The sequence below is a fragment of the Moschus berezovskii genome, chromosome 10, assembly GCF_049115385.1.
Source record: "Moschus berezovskii isolate FMDL1 chromosome 10, NW_MosBer_1.0, whole genome shotgun sequence".
NCBI lineage: Eukaryota > Metazoa > Chordata > Mammalia > Artiodactyla > Moschidae > Moschus > Moschus berezovskii.
Genome location: NC_142469.1, coordinates 87,440,457 through 87,461,969, shown reverse-complemented (window position 1 = coordinate 87,461,969; position 21,513 = coordinate 87,440,457). Strand labels below are relative to the sequence as shown.

The window sequence follows — 21,513 nt, the reverse complement described above, 5'->3', positions numbered from 1 at the left end:
CCCTTCTCCAAACCTAGGTCCTTTTCTTCCAGGGCTCACAGTTAGGCTTCATTTCCCAGCCTCTCATGTAGTTAGAGGAGCCACATGGCTGAGTTCTGGTGAATGGAATGTGGGAGGAAGTGCTGGGTGCTACATCCATGCCTCACTCATAAACCCTCTGTTTTCCTTCCTTTGCCAGCTTGAGGCAGATAATCATGGTAGCCCTAGAGTCTTTGCTTAATATGGTGAATCATAAGGTTGAAGGAGCTTAGGTTCTTGAGTTGAAGGGAGCCAGCATCTGTGAGGGGCTTCCCTAGTGGCCCAGATGGTAAAGAATCTGCCTGCAATGCAGGAGACATGGGTTCAGTCCCTGGGTCGGGAAGATCCCTTGGAGAAGGGAATGGCAACCCATACTAATATTCTTGCCTGGAGAATTCCATGGACAGAAGAGCCTGGCGGGCTACAGTCCATGAGATCGCAAAGAGTCAGACATGACTGTGCGGCCGACACACACACACACACACACACACACACACACACACACACACACCATCTGTTAGGATACTCATTTTAGATGGCTCTGTGAATGAGCCATGATGCGTTTTGGATTTTGTTTGTTACAGCATCCTTTAGTACATACATTAACAAATACAGATAGAATTCCTGCCTCCAAGGGCCTCCTACTATAGTCTGAGAGATACACATGTCAAAACTATGGCACGGTGTGATGATCCATTAGTAGATGTCTGTCCTGTGGGGATCACAAAGGAGGGTTTGGAATACTTTCAGAAATGCAGGACATCCTTAGATTTAAAGATGAATAGGAATAAACCAGATGTGTCCCTGGATCCATGAAATATCAAAATCCCGTTAGAACTTGAGTCATGACACAGAGGCCTGTGATGGGGTCATCTACTAAACTATGACTGAGGAGCACCATGAATTTAACTCTCATGTCTTCTGATGATTTTTATTATTGCTTTCAAATCTATAGATTCATATAGTTTTTAAAATAGCTAAGGAAGGCAGTAGGGTGGGAATTATGGTGTCCATTTTATAGGTGGGAAAACCAAGGCCCACTGATTTTAAGTGATTTATGTGAGGACACATAAACAGGAGAGCTGAATTCATGGGCTGAGAGGTGCCATGAATGAGTGGAAATGTTAAGGGTTCTAGAGAAAAAGATGATTAGCCTAAAATCCTGTGCCTGGTCTTTACCATCTGTGTGCTCTTTGGCCTTATCTAACATTCTCAACTGTAAAAATGTTGCACTTCAGTGTTATCATGAAAATTCAATGAACTGGGATATTATAAAGTGTACAGGTGCTTGCTTTAATCCAGCATTCTTTTCATGTTATCATGAGGCCTCTAACCTACACCTGTGCCTCTCTGTACCCCCTGTTCCTGTTGTTTTTGATACTGGCTACTACTTGACCTCATCCATACACTGGAGGCCTCAGGGAAGACACTCTCCATTCACATCTGCAATCTGCGAAGCATGGAAACAGTGTGGCGGGACAGGCTGAGCAGCTGGATGAGCCATCCTGGCCCTTCTTCCCCATGCAGACTCTTAAGTGCACGGTGTTCTCTGGGCCGTGCATGGAGGAGGCTTCTGCCTGCCTTGATCTGTTCAAAATGTAGGGGTTGCTACACGATCGTCATTATCTAACCAGTCTTTGTCAAGCAAAGCCAGCATTCACCCATTAACCCCAAGAAGCAGCAAAGAATAGAGAGAAGATGCTTCCAGCGCTGTTGTCTGGTACCATTTACATTGCCTGTCGTTTGCAGGGAGAAACACTCCATTCTAAACAGGGATATTTCCAGTTTCAGCAAAGAGAACCAGTTCTTTATTTCCATAGACATTAATACTTTCCATACGTTTTCAGGGATTCTTCCTCCTAGATTTTCCCAATCCCCCCCACCCCAACCCTTTTCTTCTGCTTACCATCCCTCAAGATATTAAAAGGAAGCCATCGCTAAGAGTTTTATCTTCCGGTTTCAAATGTTAATCTCCTTCAACCAATTGAAATCTTTCTCATCAACTAGATATCCTAAGTGGAAAATGTGTTCTTTTGTAAATTTTCATCTATACATGTACTCATGCAAATCAGCCGTGCATTTCGTGTTCCTCAGCATATTGGTCATATATAAAAGTGAAGGGCAAATACTTTGAAACTTGAGGCGATTCACTTGGAATGGAAGCAGATTCTCACCGAGAAGCATAAATCAAATGAAGATGCCATCTGGCAGTCGGAGTCCTACCTTATTAAACTTGAATTCTGCACTTTGCACAGAGGTGCTTAATAAGTGTTAACAGTGACTAATATCATATCATGGATGTTAATTGAATGTTGATAAGTATCTCAAAATTGCAGTAATAGAGCCACACTTCAGCAGCTGAGCGCGGTGATGCTCTCACTCCTCGGCTTCATGCCTCAGCTGTTGGTGAGCTTTAACAGGGTTTTTTCTCACCAGTCAAATGCAGACGTTTTCAGGGGTTTTTGCTGCCACCCAGCTGTGCTGCAACCCAAGCACTGAGTCTGAAGTTAAGGGGAAATACGTGCTGCTGAATCTAATTTCTGATGGAGGTTCTTGCACAACAATAAGGTTTGAAACATACAGGGGTAGGGGTGGGGTGGGTGGAAGATTCTTTAGCCATTTGACCTGCATTTGAAGAGAATTCATTATTCAGTGGTGTTCAGTGATATGTGGATTTTGAGGTCCAAGCTGAATCGGGTGGATTCCAAACTACTCATTGGTGCTGGGTCACTGTCAGCGGCCGGCCTGCACAGGGACTGTTTGCTCCCCCTAACTGGATCTCAGTTCACAGAGGTCTCCCTGCTTTATTCTTCCAAACTAATTTTATTTATTTATTTTATTTTTGGCTGTACTGGGTCTTTGTTGCTGTGCAGGCTTTTCTCTAGTTGCAGCTGGTGGGGTCCACTCTCAAGTTGTGGTGCCTGGGCTTCTCATTGCCACAGTTGCTCTTGTTCCAGGGCACGGGCCGTAGGGCGTATGGGCTTCAGTAGCTGTGACGGAGGGCTCAGTAGTTGCAGTTCCCAGGTTCTGGAGCACAGGCTTAGTAGTTGTGCACAGGCTTAGTTGCTCCGTGGCATCTGGGATCTTCTCGGATCAGGGATCTAATCCATGTTCACTACCCTGGCAGGCGGATTCTTTACCACTGTGCCACCCGGGAAGCCCCTCTCTGCTTTCTGACATAACTAGTTTGCTCCTCCACCACCTGGAACTTTCATTACAGTTTCAGGTTGCATACATAGAAGCTAGCTGCATGTCATATCAATTCTATAGGACAGAGGAAACAATGAATAGCAATATGAACATCCAGTTTTTCTATGAAAAGATGATTCTCTCTGTCCCCTTTTCCTTAGTGTTTTAGCTTCTTGTGAAGGAATGGCTCTCTTTGAAATTGACAAGATGCATATTCACATTTGTTTTTCAGGAATACTTAGATGTCCCTCTTGGGCAGCATTGAGGGCCTGAATGGCTTTCCTGTGACAAGCCAAGAAATGAACTACATTTGATGGCTAGTCGTTCTTCCGTGTGTGTGTGTGTGTGTGTGTGTGTGTGTGTGTGTGTGTGTGTGTGTGAGAGAGAGAGAAGCAGAAATTATTACAGCATTGGTTTTCTACTTAATGAGCTTTACTTTATGAAATACAATTTTTAAAAGTTTTCCTTTTGAATATTTACTTGCACTGAGACAGTATATTCTCAAGAGGCTGGGTACAGGCAAAATCAAATAACCATTTTCAATGAATTTGATACACTTGTTATTCATATAGCTCAAATAATAAAAATCAAGTATCTACTTTTATAAATAGAATGTCAGCCTATATTTACAGCTGCAGAAAATTTATCTCTGCTAGTATATCAATAAGAATGCCAGTACTTTATGAATGTTCATAAGTTTCAGATATTGTCTGGGAGTTTTATATATGGCATCTCACTTAATACTCACAACAATCTTCTCATGTAAGGACTGCTGTTAACCCCGTTTTACATGAAGAAACAGATGTTAGGAGCAATTCAATTAGTAATTGAATCAAGGTCTTGTAGCTGGTGGGTGTGTTACAATTGAGACCCAGTTCTCCAGAACCCTTGGACTTCATCATTCCAGTGCTGTCTTCTTGGAGTCACCTGTGACATTGAGCCTCAGGAGCAGAATTACTTCTTTTTTTGGTCCTGAACCTCCCTCCCACCTCCCACTCCCTCTCACCCCTCTAGCTTGTCACAGAGGCCCGGTTTGAATTCCCTGAGTCAGACAGCAGATTCGCACTGGCTATCTATTTTACATGTGGCAATATTTATGTTTCTAGGCTACTCTCTCCATTCGTCCCACCCTCTCCTCCCCGCCCCCCATGTCCGTAAGTCTGTTCTCTATGTCTGCGTCTCCACTGCTGCTCTGCACATAGCTTCATCAGCGCCATCTTTCTAGATTCCATATCTGTGTTTTAATACATGATATTTGTTTTTCTCTTTCTGACTTAACTTCACTGTCGATAATAGGCTCTAAATTCATCTACTTCATTAGCACTGACTCAGATGCATTCCTTTTTATGGCTGAGTAGTATTGCATTGTGTGTATATATATATATATACCACAACTTCTTTATCTGTTCATCTGCTGATGGATATCTAAGTTGCTTCCATGTCCTAGTTATTCTAAATAGTTGTGCAGTGTACATTGGGGTACATGTGTCTTTTTCAGTTACGGTTTTCTCAGGGTATATGCCCAGTATTGGGATTGTTGGATCATATGTAGTTTTCGTCCTACTTTTTTAAGGAATCTCCATATCATCTTCCATAGTGGCTGTATCAATTTATATTCCCACTAACAATGCAAGATGGTTCCCTTTTCTCCACATCCTCTCCACCTTTTATTGTTGTAGATTTTTTTGATGATGTCCATTCTGACCCATTTTGATAAACTCAGAATGGATTAAAGACTCAAATGTAAGACCAGAAACTGTAAAATTCTTAGAGGAAAACATAGGCAGAACACTCTATGATATAAATCACAGCACAATCCTCTGTGACCCACCTCCAAGAGTAATGGAAATAAAAACAGAAATAAACAGATGAGACCTAATTAAACTTAAAAACTTTTACACAGCAAAGGAAACTATAAACAAGTTGAAAAGACAACCCTCAGAATGAGAGAAGATAATAGCAAAACAACTGACAAAGTATTAATTTCCAAAACATACAAGCAGCTGAGTCAGCTCAGTACTTCTTATTTTGAGAGAATGAGTTGGGCAGAAAATTGCAGCCCAGGTGAAAGACTACAACCTTCCTTGGCATCGTGCCTTCTTCATGGGCAGGCAGGTCGATCTAGGAAGTAAGAAACAGGAGCCCATGTGTTTTAATCATACTATTTGTGTGGTGATTCCTTTGATAGCAAGGGACAGAGAACCTGACTCAAATTTCTTTACTGCTTAGATGGAAACATTATTGACTCACAATCCCCAGTCGTTCAAGGGTCATGTGCTTTCAGGCTAGGCTTGATCCAGAGACTTGAGAAGCCTCCAGGATATGGTTTCTTCTTTTGGGATCTTTTGAATGCGCCTCCTCTGTGTATGAGATTTGTCACTGGGCTCACTCCCTTCATGGGAGTGTCAATGACAGAAGAGATTCCTGACTTGCTCTCCTCGCCACACAAATCAAAGGAGGAGATAATTTCTTGTGGCTTTTCAGGAGGAAAATCTTCTTTTATGTTTGACAGGCACTACCTGCTATTACCTAGAAGCTCAATTCATAATTACTGATAATACTTTTCCTGACATAATATCACCACATTAGAAACAAAGGGAAGGATTTTAGAGATGTGTGTACATGATATTTGCATACCAACCACATATGTACACAGCAGGAAAACTGTTATTCCAGAAGAATAGCTCTTTGTTTGCAATTTTGGATGACATTGCCTCCCTTCACTGTCTAAATGATGTGTGCCAATTTTCACTTAAATTTCCTAATTGCTGTCTCCTTGAAGAAAGTATTTCAAATTTATCGCTTTTGATGAGTTACAACTATTTCCTTTGTCTCATGAAGGAAAGGGCTGTGAAACAATTTAGAACTATTTTGACTTGGGTTCACTTGTATAGGTCAAGTTTAATGCCTAATAAAAATAAAAATACACATTTCCAATCCCAAACTATTAAGTATAGCTATTTTACACCCTAACCTTATTTTATGTCTCATGGAAATTAGACCACATTGCAATACAGTCATTTGAACTTTTCTTTGAGATGTTTTTGTCAAAGAAAATAAGCTGACAAGAATACGGAAACCCTCCATTTATAGCAAACCCTTGGTGAGGAGGCACTATTTATAAATATTTTCCATATGATGTATTTTTTGGTTCTGAGTACTATGCCAATATTGTTTCTTTTCTGTTACTTTTTTTCTTATGAGTAAAGAGTTCCATTCTCAGTGCCCCTTTCTCCATGAGGAGAGAAGAAAGGAAGATCTATTTTATGAAACAGGTCATGGGAGCAGGTAATAAAATAAGGTTTTGCACAGGCTTATTTATTACACTGTTTCTGCCCTCCTGTTCATCCATTTCTAAGTTCTGAAAAATGGATTTTATTGTTAACAAATTTGAAGAGAAAGGACCATAATAGTCAAAAGGGTCATGGTCCAAATATAGAAAAGCATCAAGGGTGACTAGGCCAAGTGTCTTCAAGTGCAGAGTCCTGTCATTTTTATGGACGAGGCATGACTAAGCAGATGTACCTACTGAAGGGCTTTTAAGGGTCTATCAGTGGTCCCTACAATTAAGAACACTAGTGATGCTGATATCTTTTTTCATGTGTCCCTTCCCATTTACTAAACTAAAGGTTGATGCTTACTGTAGACTGTGCCAGGCACAGATGAAATTATGCCATTTTTAGCTTCTGGGGTGAAGATGTTGCAGAGCCTGCACTAGAAAAATAGTAACCCTCCCTCCATGGACACATCTTCCCACTGCAGCCCAGCAGGACTCACATGTCTGAAACCTTCCTGGTCTTTGCAGGTCCTTGTCATGACACTGGGTGGATGCTAAAGTGATTTCCCATCAATGCATGCAATGAGTGTAAATTTGTTGCCACTGAATGTGTACAGAAGGCTTTGGCTGGTCTTTTTTAACCACAGAGTAGTCACATTATTGTGTAGAAAGCTTTCTGATGCCTTACTGTGGGCTGACAGAACTTGCTCAGGGCCCTCAGGGAAACAGGAAGTATTAGTTAAGGCTCAAGCCTTTTAATTCCTTCTCTTTCTGTTTCTTTACCAACAAATTTGGTTCGGTCTGTGAGTATCTGGTGGCTCAAATGGTAAGGAATCTGCCCCCAATGTAGGAGACCTAGGATCAATCCCTGGGTTGGGAAGATCCCCTGGAAGAGGGAATGGCTACCTACTCCAGTGTTCTTGTCTGGGAAATCCCATGGCGGGCATTTCCCACAGAGTCATAGAGAGTCGGACATGGCTGAGCAACTAACGCACACACACACACACACACAAACACTATTTGGTGACTTAAAATTGACATGTCAATTGACATGTCATGTCATCTCAATTTTTGGCTCACTGACTGAGTGGTATATAAATAGGGCCAGCACCTTTATGATTCCCATTTTATCTTATTTTATTATTTTTTTGCAGTACAAATTGACTTATATTCCCATTTCATATATGAGGAAATTCAAGCTCAGAGAAGATAAGGGAACCACACCCAACATGGCAGTCCATGGCAGAGGGTATCTTCAACCTGTGTCTCCTGCTCATGAATCCCATACATGCTTTCTAAAAACCTTTCTTAAAGCTGGCTTATAGCATCCTCTGTGGTCCATGGAAATAGCCTTATTCTCGGAGAGAGGAAGCCAGGTCACTCCTCACTGATTTGATTGTGTAATCTTGGAGAGATTGCTTTGACAACTACTTAACCTTTCTGAGTCTCTATTTCCACATGCTTTTCTCACATTATAAGGACATTATGAAGATGAAATGATAAGCTGTGAAAAGGAACATAATACACATACTCAAGGCATTATTAAAACATTTTCTTCTCTATATTGCTAGTTATCAATTAAAAGACATATTATAATCTACTTGTATACCCATGTTAAAACCAAAGAGCAGATGCTGCAAAATTAGTTCTGGCACCTAGTCTAAAGGCCCTTAATGAAATCAGAGAAAGCCTGATAAATGAGACAATATGATAAAATATTTAATTTTGTCATCTTTGTATATCTATTTGCTTAATTGTTTTTGCTTATTTTTCTCTACTTTTGTTTGTTTTAGTGAGAATCTGTGCTAAGGAAGAATCCTTAATAAGATTTCTAAACAAATTATTTTCCCTTCAGTGAAATATCAGAGAGAATGAAAGTGAGATTCCAAATAACTATAGTGTATGTGAAGTCAGTGAATAGTGTGTGATGAAGACCATTCATGGTCTGCAGATTTTGACAAACTGCTTTAAAGCTGAAACCAAAGCATATTTTAAAAATTTATTCTAATTTTTTCAGGGTGACTTATTGCTGGCTGCATTGTTTAAATTGTGTTCCTCAAATTATTTATATAGGTGTGAACAATATAGAAATCAAGCTAATACGCGCATATTGGATACTAGTCAATTTGACTGAAATCCAAAATTATGGATACAAATACACATTCTCCAGCATTTGGATTTATTTGAAAACAAAGAGAAAATTAAATCACGTATGATGGGCTAATGAAATCCTCACTGAAAATGGCTTTGGGATTCTAACTCACTGTTTAGAATTTTTGTAACATTTATGATAGATGATGCTTTTACCTTTAAAGTAGAAGTTGATTTAAGACTTGAAATGCTTTCTGATCAAATGGATTCTAAAGTTGTTAAAGTACATGTGTTCAAATCTGATTTTATACCCTATGGATGTTCAGCAAATAAAAAACATTCATCCAACCCTTTGAATACTCTGCACAGGATCTGCGTGTTGGATCTGCCAGTGTAAGTTATCTGTGTCCAAGAATATGTCAGATGCATTTACCATGTCTGCTGCTGAGCCTTGACAGTAGCTGGAAATTTGACCATGTCTCAAAGATAATATAATTTGACCATATTATTTCCATATTATTCATATGCAATTTCTTAGAGCAGGAAAAACAATTAATGTTTTTCTTGAGTTGTGTTATATGTACCTTTTCAGTTGTATTTATGAAATCCTTTCTTTTCTTGGAATCAATACAGTTGGAGGCTGGAGGAAAGAAAAATATTTGGGGAGTTTCCACATTACTTTTTATGTTCCTGGAACCAGTTAGCTTTCAGAGTTGTGCTGCCCAAACACTATTGAAATATACAAATAGATTCAATTTTGGAAACAGTTCCCAGCTACATTTATTATGTCTTTTGTAATAGTCTTCATTATTGAGGTGTATGTGTGTATAAATTAGTGAGTGTGAGCATGAGCCAATAGGAAACAAAGGTAGGACTAGAACTTGAATCTAGAAATGATGTTAATGATCAAAATACATGTAAACAAAGCCTAAATACTTCCTAGAGAAAGGCCCCAAATTTAGATGTTAGCTTTCTAGCAGTCAACCTAAAAAGGGACACTAAATAGCTTACAATGTAATCTATAAAGCCAGTTTTTAGGGAGAAAAAAAAATTCTCCTTGATACTGATACCACATACATATCTCTGATATGTCCTCACTTTAAAAAGACAATTAAATATTGTAAAATGCACAGCTCCCTTTTAATTGCTAAATGAACTGAAATAGACACCTTACTTTGTCCATAGTAGCTCGCAGTACATATTTTTGTTACCACTGAATTATACGTAAATTTGTTACATAAACCAATACATGGCATGGGATCATCATCACTTTTCTTTGATAAATTGATTATAACACTGACAAAAATCATCTCGATCACTAACAATACCATAAGAAATGAATATTCAAGCCATCAATAAATATATCCTTAATGTTAGTGGGCTGAAGCACAGCATGACTGTTGCAATGTTCTGCTTTAGGTAGTGATATATAGAATTATGAGATTTTATATCATTAGCTATTATATTCTCTTCCTCACAGGATTCCCCCTTAATCTTATTATCTTTCAAAAATCAATTTATTGAGTACCTACTGTGACAGACACCTGGATACAACAGTCTTGATTGGAAGGAATTATTGTTTTCATTTTCTCACAGAAGAAAGAAGGTTAAATAAATTGTCCAATATTATGCAGTTACAGGATTTAGATCCCTGACCTCCATCTCTTGCCTCTCCAGCTTGGCAGAAAGATTCTTTACCACTGCACCATCTGGGAAGCCCTAGAACTAACGCAGGGGTGTGAATTTCCTGAATTAAAATGCAGTATTCTTTTCATTTGCACATTTTCTCTCTCATCCTAACATGCTTCAGGTTCTAATCCAGGCATGATCTTTCTTTTCCCCTGGTTTTCAGTGCTTTTCATGTCTACATGTTTGGCATACGTATACATAGAATTAGAGCTTCCCAGCTGTCACAGTGGTAAAGAATCCTCCTGCCAATGCAGGATTTGATCCCTGGGTCAGGAAAATCCCCTGGAGAAGGAAATGGAAACCCAGTATTCTTGCCTGAAAAATTACATGGACTGAGGAGCCTAGCGGGCTACAGTCCATTGCCTTGCAGAGAGTCTGACGCAATTGAGCATGCATGCATGATAGAATCAGCATCAGACTTCACAGGTCTTTTGCAATTAAAATGACCAGTCCAATCAGTACGGAGGCAGGAAAGAAAGAGTGAGAAATTGGAGAGACCATGTTAAATTAATATTTTATTGTTTACATTTCAGTTAAAAGAGATTTAAGCCTAACTCTTAACTTACTTTAGTTACTGTATTGAGTTGAAACTCTTAACAAAAGATAAGGTGATTGGATGTTTAAAATTATTATTTGGTTAAAAAAATACACATTTCTGTTAACTATTTTTCTACCTAAACTTTTAAATAACATCTAACTTCTCTGCACCTTGCAACATTTGCTGAAAATTTCTCTTTGTGGTTACTAGATGAAAAAGTGCCAGAAATTCAAAAACTAACCGTTTTTGAGGTTTAGGGATGCTCAACTTTCCCAGAGTCCGCTTAGGTCTGTCACTTAGTCCTGAGGGGTTTCTGTGTCCTCAATTATTGGATATGGTGGTAGACTAACCAAGATCCCATCTGTACTCTATGTCTGAGAGTTTATGAAGTTCTTTTTTTTATTCAGTAAGCAAGAAGAGTGTTTTCTCAGGTGGTGGGCACACACATGTGGTATATTCACAGTCATTCATTATTTCATGTGCTTATTCACATTTATTTATTCCTCCATTCACTCAACTGACAAATATCTATTGACTTCCTACTCTGCCAGCTACTGTCCCATGTCCTGTGGGACATTCAAATGACTTTTTAACTTTCAATATATTTCATTGTGGTTGAATATATATAGTTAATTCAATAAGGTAAGGAATCTATATCCTAGATATTAACTAATAGTTCAGTCTTTTAAACTCAACATTTCTAAAATCAAAATAGATAGGTTTTCATGTTTATAGTAAAAGATCTCCACAGCTATTCTTTTAAAGAAAAGATAAGAAATATATAAATTTTTAAAGATTGTTTTACATCTATTATTCATACGTAATGTCTTAAATAGTTCATCATCTTTAGAGTTTTACTTAAAAATAAAAGAAATTTTTATATTTTATTTGGTATAGTATTTAGATATATTTATCCAATACTTTGGCCACCTGATGCAAAGAACTGACTCATTGGAAAAGACCCTGATGCTGGGAAAGATTGAGGGCAGGAGGAGAAGGGGATGACAGAGGATGAGATGGTTGGATGGCATCACCGACTTGATGGACCTGAATTTGAGCAAGCTCCGGGAGTTGGTGATGACAGGGAGGCCTGGCGTGCTGCAGTCCATAGGGTCGCAAAGAGTCAGACACAACTGAGCAACTAAACTGAACTGATCAACTTAGATAAGTTCTGTGTATGTTTTGGTGCAAAGTACTCTTTTTAAATAGCCTAATAAGAAACAGTGTTCTTAAGGTTGTCAAGTGGTTAATTACTCAGGGAAAATAGCTGTTTAAACTCATTAAGTCCCTCAACAAATTCTAGCTCCTTCAGGCCCATCAGATGACCAGCATTCTACTTTTCTGAGCGAGTTAAGAACATCTTAAGGAAAATTCTGTTTCTTTTCTATCTAAAATGTTAATTTGCTTCATTATTTCTTCTTTTCCTCCATTCTGATTCAGAAAAGTTGGACTTCCCTGGAGGTGGTTAAGGCTCCGTATTCCCAATGCAGGGGACATGGGTTCCATCTCTGATTGGGGAAGATCCTGCATGCCGCTTGGTGCAATCAAATAAATATAGAATAAATAAATAAAACAAAAGTTTTCATTCTTTCTTCTAAAACTGATCTTTTAATCGATGCCTTTGAGTTCCCTTTTCTTTCCCACTTTTCCAAGAGTTTATTCCCTAATTCTCTTATCACTTCTTTTTCCCTTTAGCTTCAAGTCTTCTTTATCTTACAGACTTCTCAAAATTTATTATTTTTCAGGTTACACATTTGTAGTTTGTCCAGGAAGAGATGGAAAGAGATGAAATATGTGTGAACTTTCTACAGTGTCTCTGTGATTGGGGTAGTATGCTTGGAGCTTCTAATGTCAGTTACTGTCTACCAGAGTTCCCTTACCATCCCTCACAACGTTTCCTTCTCAGCCCTCACTTCCATTATCTTGATGTGCCAAGTGTTCTAGTCAGACCAGCTATTTCTTCAGCATCCCTGGTCTTCTCTAATGCATAATGATGTGTACATATTAAATGCCTTTTCTCTGTATCTGTACTTATCGAATCCTAGCATTCTTTTAAGACCTAAGAGAGTGTTTCCTAACTGCTGCATGCCCAATCAGTGTCTTGTTTCTATACTCCCATAAGGCCATTTTCTGTAGCTTTTACAACTTGTTTATATGGTTTTCTCACACACTAGACAGCAAGCTCTTTGAAAGAAGGATTCTTGTCTTGTTTATCTTTGAATTACACATGTGTACATTATTTTGAATTCATAGTCGATGTCATTGAAATTGATACAAGTTAATAGATAAATGAGACAATAATATCTAGATTCAAACTTCATATGAAATTTGATTTCCAATAATATTTTATGTCATCACATTAGGATATATATGCTTTGGAAAATGTATCATATGATTGAGTGAATGAGCCAATAGATGAAATTCTGGAATTGTCTGACAGAGTTTGTCTTTTAGGATATGATGGGCACCTGCTTGAAACTTGAGCATTTTTCTAGCCTTAAACTTTGCAGGTGACATATTCCAGGATGAGACTGAAAATATGACTGCCACCCAGAGATTATCAAAGTGCCAGGGTAGTTCCTGAATAACTACATAGCAGAGGTGATTATAAAGCTTTTCTGGTTACCTCACTTGGATAAGGGATTCCCTGGTGGCTCAGATGGTAAAGAGTCTGCCTGCAATGCTGGAGGCCCGAGTTCCATCCTTGGGTCCAGAAGATCACCTGGAGAAAGAAATGGCAACACCACTCCAGTATTCTTGCCTGGAAAATTCCATGGACAGAGGAGCCTGGTAGGCTACAGTCCATAGGATCGCAGAGTCAGACACTACTGAGCAACTATGCATGCTTCACTTGGATAAAATGTGACTTCCATTTGAACCACTTAGCACTGTTGTCCTACCTGGTTGTTCAAACCCTTCTTGATCATATACTTTGTTAAGCTCTGATAATAGCTGATATTCAGATTATTTGTCATTTCCTAACTTTATGACTGGAAAAGACTCTGATGCTGGGAAAGGTTGGGGGCAGGAGGAGAAGGGGACGACAGAGAATGAGATGGCTGGATGGCATCACTGACTCTGTGGACATGAGTTTGAGTGAACTCCGGGAGTTGGTGATGGACAGGGAGGCCTGGCGTGCTGTGATTCATGGGGTCGCGGAGAGTCGGACACGACTGAGCGACTGAACTGAACTGAACTTTATGTCTAACTCCAAACTCTTGAGGGTTGTACCCTGTTGTTTATTTTTTTCTGTTTGCCTCATCAATTCTTGGACAGTGTGGAATCAAGATTTGAGGTTGTGTACCTTTACACTGGCATCTGAGTCCCCATTTCCCCACTGACTGTAAAAATTTCAAGAGAGACAGAATTGATTATTTCAGCAGCTCAGTTACTGAATAGGGCCCATCTGATTATATTGTAAGATATGCTATAGGCTTTGCCTTGATTTCTTCTTGAAGGATCTTTATTGTGTGTGGACCTAGGATATGGAGACTGAAACAGTTTTTTTCATTACATCTGAGAATCAGTTGTAGCATGAAATTTTGGAATGCAATTCAAGTTTTCAGCCGGGCTTTCATTACTTTGGGTATTATTTCCATTGATGTAGGAGGCTCTTCCCTAAGAGAGAGATTTTCCTTTAGGCAAGGTCAGCTTGTTTATACATACTTACGAATATAATGCATATTTTACCACTCTATTTCTCTATTCTCTTTGTTTACAGAATCCAAAATTAACATTGGCTTTTCTTTATGCTAATCTTGGCACATCCAGGAGTAAAAGGACATTTAGAGAAAGAGTTATGACCTTATTTAGATATACCAAAATTGTAACCAAATAGTAAACGTAAGTTCTGTAAAAGATGAAATTGGGGAAAACAATACCTTGGAGGTATAACTTTGTTATGTCATCCTTCTTATTAGAATACACTAGTCAAATAGTCCTCCTTTGGCTTTATCCTTCAGGTATTTAGTTAAAGAATAAATATTTAAGATAACTTGTTAAGCAGTAGTTATTTACCTGCCAGAATATTATTAAGGGATAGAATAGAGGGAATTGAAAAGAAGAGAAAGAAAACTTAAAGTGAGAATATAAATATAAAAATGTATCACATATGAGAAAACAAAAAAAAAATTTAATTAATACAGAACATCTAATTGGCCATGCCGTTTTGCAAAAACAAAGCAGCAAAAAGCATTCTGCAAGTGAAGTAGTACCTGTGAAGGTGGGGTCCTGTATTGCTATAGGCTCTGTTAAAATTTCGGTTTTATGAACCAAAGGGCTTACCTCCATTAACTGTCAATTAAAGAGCTGTTCTTGCTTTGGGATAAAAATTGATAAACAGTTTAATGGAGCATTGGTTTTTAGCTACTGTAATTTTCTGTTCATTTGACTTATTAACTTTAAGGTATGGGTAGTAAATGTCATTGTTCATTCTAAGTTCAATATTATTTATTCCTCACTTTTATTCCTTTTTTCATTTAATCAGTTTCTGCAATGGGGTCAGGTTAATAAACTTGTAATAAGATAGTAATATGGATAGTGGAAAATAGTTGACTTGAAAGGTTGAAGACCTAAGCTATATATAGTCCCGATCATCATAGTGACTTATGAGTCCTTAAGCAAGTATTTTGACTTCTCTGGTTCTCAGCTTTTTTTTCCCTGTTATTTGGCTGAGGGATTTGATGATTTCTAAAATCTTTCACATTACTAAATACTCCCTATATGATTTAGAATAAGCTCAACAAATAATGGTGATAGAAGTGAATGGTTATGTATTTGCTCCTAAAATAAGTTAGTCTGATGTCAAATATGTGGTCAAGAAAAAAAGAAAAATCTCAATTACAACCCCGATCTTGGAAAACTTGACATGTGTTTAAGAATATATGTGGGGAGAAGTTTGCATTGCCAACACCAGACAATCATAGCCCAGATGCAGAGTAAGGACCAGAGAACACTATACTATCCTGAATCATCAAAGAAAGATTAAATTATGTTCAGGAGACTGTAATTAACTCAAGGAGAAGGCTAATGTACTTTGGAAAATAACCACTAGCAGATGTTAAAACAAAAATTATTTCTTTGTGGTCTTTACCTAACCATAAGATTGTATTAACTAGAACATTTACCTTGTTCGCTAAGCTTACCCATGAACCAGACTTTCACCACAGTAAAATAAAATGAAACTAGAGAGAAACAGGAATGGTAGAGCCTTATGTTTTTATTTAATCTGATTATTTATCTCTAAATTTAACACTGGAAACTGGAAGTTTTTGTATGTTAGCATACATGCATACTCAGTTGTGTCCAAGTCTTTGTGACCCCAGGGACTGTAGCCTACCACACACCTCTGTCCGTGGGATTCTCCAGGCAAAAACACTGGACTGGGTTGTCATTTCCTTCTCCAAGGGATCTTCCCGACCAAGGGACTGAATCCACATCTGTTGAGTCTCCTGCATTGTCAGGCAGATTCTTCCCCTGAGGCCTCTGGGAAGCCCCATATTAGTGTGTGTGTGTATGTTTAGTTGTTCAGTCATGTCGGACGCTTTGCCACCCCATGAACTGTAGCCCGCCAGGCTTTTCTGTCCACAGTATTTCCCAGGCAAGAATGCTGGAGTGGGTTGCCATTCCATTCTCCGGGGATCTTCCTGGCCCAGGGATTGAACCTGGGTCTCCTGCATTGCAGGCAGATTCTTTACTGACTGAACCACCAGCGAAGCCCATTAGCACGTATAGTTTTCTTTAAAGACTTAGTATCATTGTGTCTCTCAAGCCTTTTGTGCTTGTCTTGATAGGATTGGCCATTTCCTCTTTTGTGCTTTGCCCAGTACTGTGCTTATATTTTTGTCAAAGCACCTGAAACACTTTGCAGCACTTGTTCACAAATGTTCCCCTTCTAGGCTCTGGAGAGTTTGCTTTTTCATTTATGTATTTTGTAAACTTAGCTCATTTTCTGATGAGTATAGACATTCTATAAATGTCTAAAAGTGTCACAAAATAGTCTAGAAACCCTAATTAAGGAGGCTTAAGTTATATTCATTAATTCACAGGTACTTACTCTTTTGTGTTTTTAGTAGTTCTAATTCACACAATGCTTTTATTTTGTATCTTTCCTGTGCTCCAGCAGTGACAACCTGCCGAGAAGTGGCACTCTCAGATCATTTTTGCCAGCAGTTACCAGAACCAGCAGAGTAATTGAATGGCAGATTACTAAACACAATGTCAGAGTAATCGAATTTTGTCCCATCCTCCTTTTGTGAAAACTCCCCTTTTCTGGACACACTTTTCACTTTTCAAAGCCTTCTATGTAGTTGTCCGAGCAGTGAAATTAGCACTCAAATTAGCACTCTTTCCTGTTCCTGCGCTTTATCCCTTTTTCATCTTTACATTCTGAACCCAGTTCCAACCTTTAGCTTCGTATCATAACTGTTTCTAAAAATATGAGAATCAGGCTTATAATCAGACTTGCCAGTGTGTGTGTGTGTGTGTGTGTGTGTGTGTGTATCTTCCCAGCCTATAACTATCTTCTCTTCCACCTCCCAGGTGCCTCTTATTTTGCTGCTCTAGACAATGGCACGCCACTCCAGTACTCTTGCCTGGAAAATCCCATGGACGGAGGAGCCTGGTGGGCTGCAGTCCGTGGGGTCGCTAGGGGTCGGACACGACTGAGCGACTTCACTTTCACTTTTCACTTTCACACATTGGAGAAGGAAATGGCAACCCACTCCAGTGTTCTTGCCTGGAGAATCCCAGGGAAGGGGGAGCCTAGTGGGCTTCCATCTATGGGGTCACACAGAGTCGGACACGACTGAAGTGACTTAGCAGCAGCAGCAGACACTCCAAGTGGAACAGTGGCCCCATTCAAAGTTCTTTTTTGTAGCAAGGAGAAACTGCTTCTTCTGGTACACTTTGGGTACACTCTGATAAAGCATTTAAGCATACATGTATCTTTCAGTACTCTCCTCCCGTCTTTACCTACTACTTTTGAATCTGTTCTGCTCCCTTCTATAAAATAAAAGAGGTGTGTATCTCTTTTCTACTACTGAATGAATATATGAAGAGTGGTATTCCTTCTTTTAAACATTTCTTTTAACCAAGCAATATAAGGATCATATCTTGTTTCCAGGTCCTATTTGCCACTTCTTCCATCGAGTTGAAGCACATAATAATTGTTTTTAATTGTGACAGCCCTCATCTAAAGTGTAACTGGTATATTTTATTGGCTCTTCTACTAAAATTATGATCTAGTGTGTATGTGTTTAACCTCAGAAAAAAGGTTGATAACATTTGTATTTGCATGAGAAGTTTGTCAATGAAGTGCTAACCATAGTAAACTATTAAACCATAACTTGTCTTAAAATAATTTGGAAGAATAGAGAAATGAAATACTAAAGAATCTTACCAGCAATGGACATTTTAGATACGTCTCCGTGTCTGTCTATCTATCTATTAATACCTGCCTACCTATCTAATCATAGCTCAACATGACCCTCACTTAGCTTAGTAATAATAACCTGTAAGCTTCCAAGAATAATTATCTAATGTCAAGGATGATTTTTTTCTAAAAATAGGCTGAGAAACCACTGGATTAGAAACAATAGTGTTCAAATTTTCCAAGTGTTTGTTACAAGTAGGCGACGGAGGTTTGGAAAATATTTTTAAGGACCTCTTCTGTAAGCCTGTAAACGACGAAGCATCAGTCTTTGTTAGTAAAGTGAAGATAATTTTGCCTCATATTTAGGAAGGAATTTTAAATAACTTGGGGATATTTAACAAGATCTGTGAACACACTTTTCTGAAAACTTGTTAGTTTTATTGGATATTAATGTTTCATTGCAGAGTGGTTTCTTATGAATCCAATAACCTAGAAGTAAAGCTTAAAAGATGAAAAATCCCTTTGCTTTATTCCATTGTTTAAAAAATATACTGTGTGAACTGCTGATTTCTAGGAAATACAAGCATAAGTTGTAATACTACATTCTCAGGAACTGTTTGAGGAAATATGTTTCTTTTATTTCAAAGAAGATACTGAGGCACAAAACCTCAATTAAAATGAAGGCAGAAACAAATTTCTGAGATAGTTATGTCTCTATTTTAATAGTAACAACAGTTGCCTCCCTTGTAGAGGCCACTACTGATTCCAATTGCAACAAAGTGATTTGCGCAAAATCTCCAAACTTGGTGTCCTGTCTTTCATGTTATTATCATTTAGATCTTTCTTTAAAATCACACTAATTACTTGGAAGTTTCTGTGAGGTAAAATACCACTGCTTTTTGTTCTTCAAGGGCAAACCAATCATTGAAGAGGTCATGCGTAGCAGTTCCATACAATAGAAACAATTTTCAAACCCTCTTAATGAGTGAAAAGAGCAGTCTTCTATCATCTAACAGTCCAGTTATATGTGCATATCATGAGACTACTGTTTCCTATTTCCTGTGGCCATAGTCCTGGAGAGTCAGACTGGAAAAGCAGCGTCAGAACTGGGAACACTGCCCCTGACACATCTCGTCTGGAGGACTCACATGCTCCCTTTTGCCTGTGGAAGCTATTGGTGGGAATGACGCTTTCTGGGTTAGGGGATGGTTGGGTGCTTGTGTGCAGCTGCCAGATAGCTGGAAGGAGTGGATGTCAGTGCCAGCGTTCTGAGGCTGAAATTCTCCTTTTGTCTTTTAACTTTTAGTTCAGTGGCCATGGGGTCGCCAATCACAGGTAGTCCCTGGATACCAGAGGTTGTTGTTCCCTGTAATTAGCTGTATCTATAGAATCTTGGCCCATTTCTATTTTGGATGAGTTCATCTCAGAGTGTGAATAGCTCAGTGATTTATTCTTTTTTATCTGAGAAATGCCATGCTTTAGCTTAGGTCATATTGCCAGGTACAATTTTGGGTTTTTTAGCACTTGAACTTGATTTTCTTTTCAAAAGAGGTGCTCTTTGGTTTGTTAATATGGATATGGTTATATATATAAATATATATGTATAATTATAGAAGCTATAATATTGTTGTTGTTGTTCAGTTGCTAAATCGTGTCCAGATTTTTGCAACTTGATGAACTGCAGCACGCCAGGCTGCTCTGTCCTTCACTATCTCCTGGAGTTTGCTCAAACTCTTGTCCATTGAGTCGATGATGCCAGCCAACAATCTCATTCTCTGTTGTCCCCTTCTCCTCCTGTCTTCAATCTTTTCCAGCTTCAGGGTCTTTTCCAATGAGTCGGCTCTTTGCATCAGGTGGTCAAAGTCCTGGAGCTTCAGCTTCAGCATCAGTCCTTCCAATGAATATTCAGGGTTGATTTCCTTTAGGTTTGACTAGTTTGAGCTCCTTGCTGTCCAAGGGACTCTCAAGAGCCTTCTTCAACACCACAGTTTAAAAGCATCAATATATATATATTTAAGGATATATATACATGTAAAATTATACCTTATATACATACTATACATAATATATATACTATAATTTGATATGAAGAAAGTGAAAGTGTTAGTCCCTCAACAGTGTCTGACTCCTTGTGATCCCATGGACTGTAGCCCACCAGGCTCCTCTGTCCATGGACTTTTCCAAGCAAGAATACTGGAGTGGGTAACCATCCCCTTCTTCAAGGGATCTTCCCAACCCAGAGATTAACCGGATTTCCCATATTGCAAGCAGATTCTTTACCTTCTAAGCCAGTAGGGAAGCCTACTTTATATGTGTATATACATATACATACATAAATACATACATATATATCTTTAAGGACCCCATCACTATTCCCTCAGTGTTTAATCAGTCATGCTCTTTGGCTTTGATGAAGCTTTCAGTTTTGAGAATGGTGGAGCTTGTCAAGAGTCATTTAAGTGCCAGAAAATGGTTGAACAAAGTTTAGAAAGAAAATAAATCTAGCATTTGCTTAATAATTTGCCCTTTGCAGCAACAGAATCTTATCTGACCACCCACATTCATCTGGCTGCTGACGTGGTTCTTGCTTCAATTGCAGAAGCTATTTTTGCACCTTTTGTGTCTTTTGAGGAACCGAGTGGGCCTATGTGCTTATAATGATTCATGTTGCAAAGTGCACAGGGTGTCCTGAAGTGATATGCAAAGAGGAGGAGAAAATTAAAGCTAACTGTTTCCTTTAAGCATTTTGAACACTCCCATGAAATGGTACTGGATTAAGGCACATTTTAACTCTCATGTCTTGATGCTTTAGTCCTTTCTATGAGACATAACTTGTCTGGAAGGAAGAGCAATGTTTTTAAAAATGAACAAATATACAATGGATATCTATCGATATGTAGTACTATTTTATATGGGCCTTTTATACTGGGAGATAAACCATCTAAAGATTGTGACTGATTAATCTATTTGGATTGTGTACTTTGACTGATCTTCTATGCATTTTTTTGGGGATCAGGCTTGAATAAATTAATTCTAAGTATGAGAAAGTTCGTTTCTTCGTTACTTTCCAGAGTTTATGTCTCAGGATTTAACTTTGGTTGGTTTTGGCTTCCTATTTCAGAAATTAATTTTAGCATGGAACATAACATTGCTGAAATAAACTATAGAAAAGAATTTTCTATGAGGTTATCTGAGTCTTCGTCCTAGGGAGTTTAGTTGCTGATGCACCAAAAGAAGTTTTTTAGGAATCGGCTTTAAGTCAGATTTGTATCATGGATTGCAGTGGCATAATTTCTAGTTCCAATACATTGATTTAACTCTAGCATTATTTTCCACGTT

General features: G+C 38.5%; 1 protein-coding gene across 12 annotated transcripts in view; it reads left to right on the top strand.

The window, feature by feature from the left end:
* Window positions 1-21,513, top strand: part of HIVEP2 (HIVEP zinc finger 2) — a 218,845-nt gene that overhangs the window by 158,998 nt on the left and 38,334 nt on the right. The gene's annotated exons all lie outside the window — the stretch shown is intronic.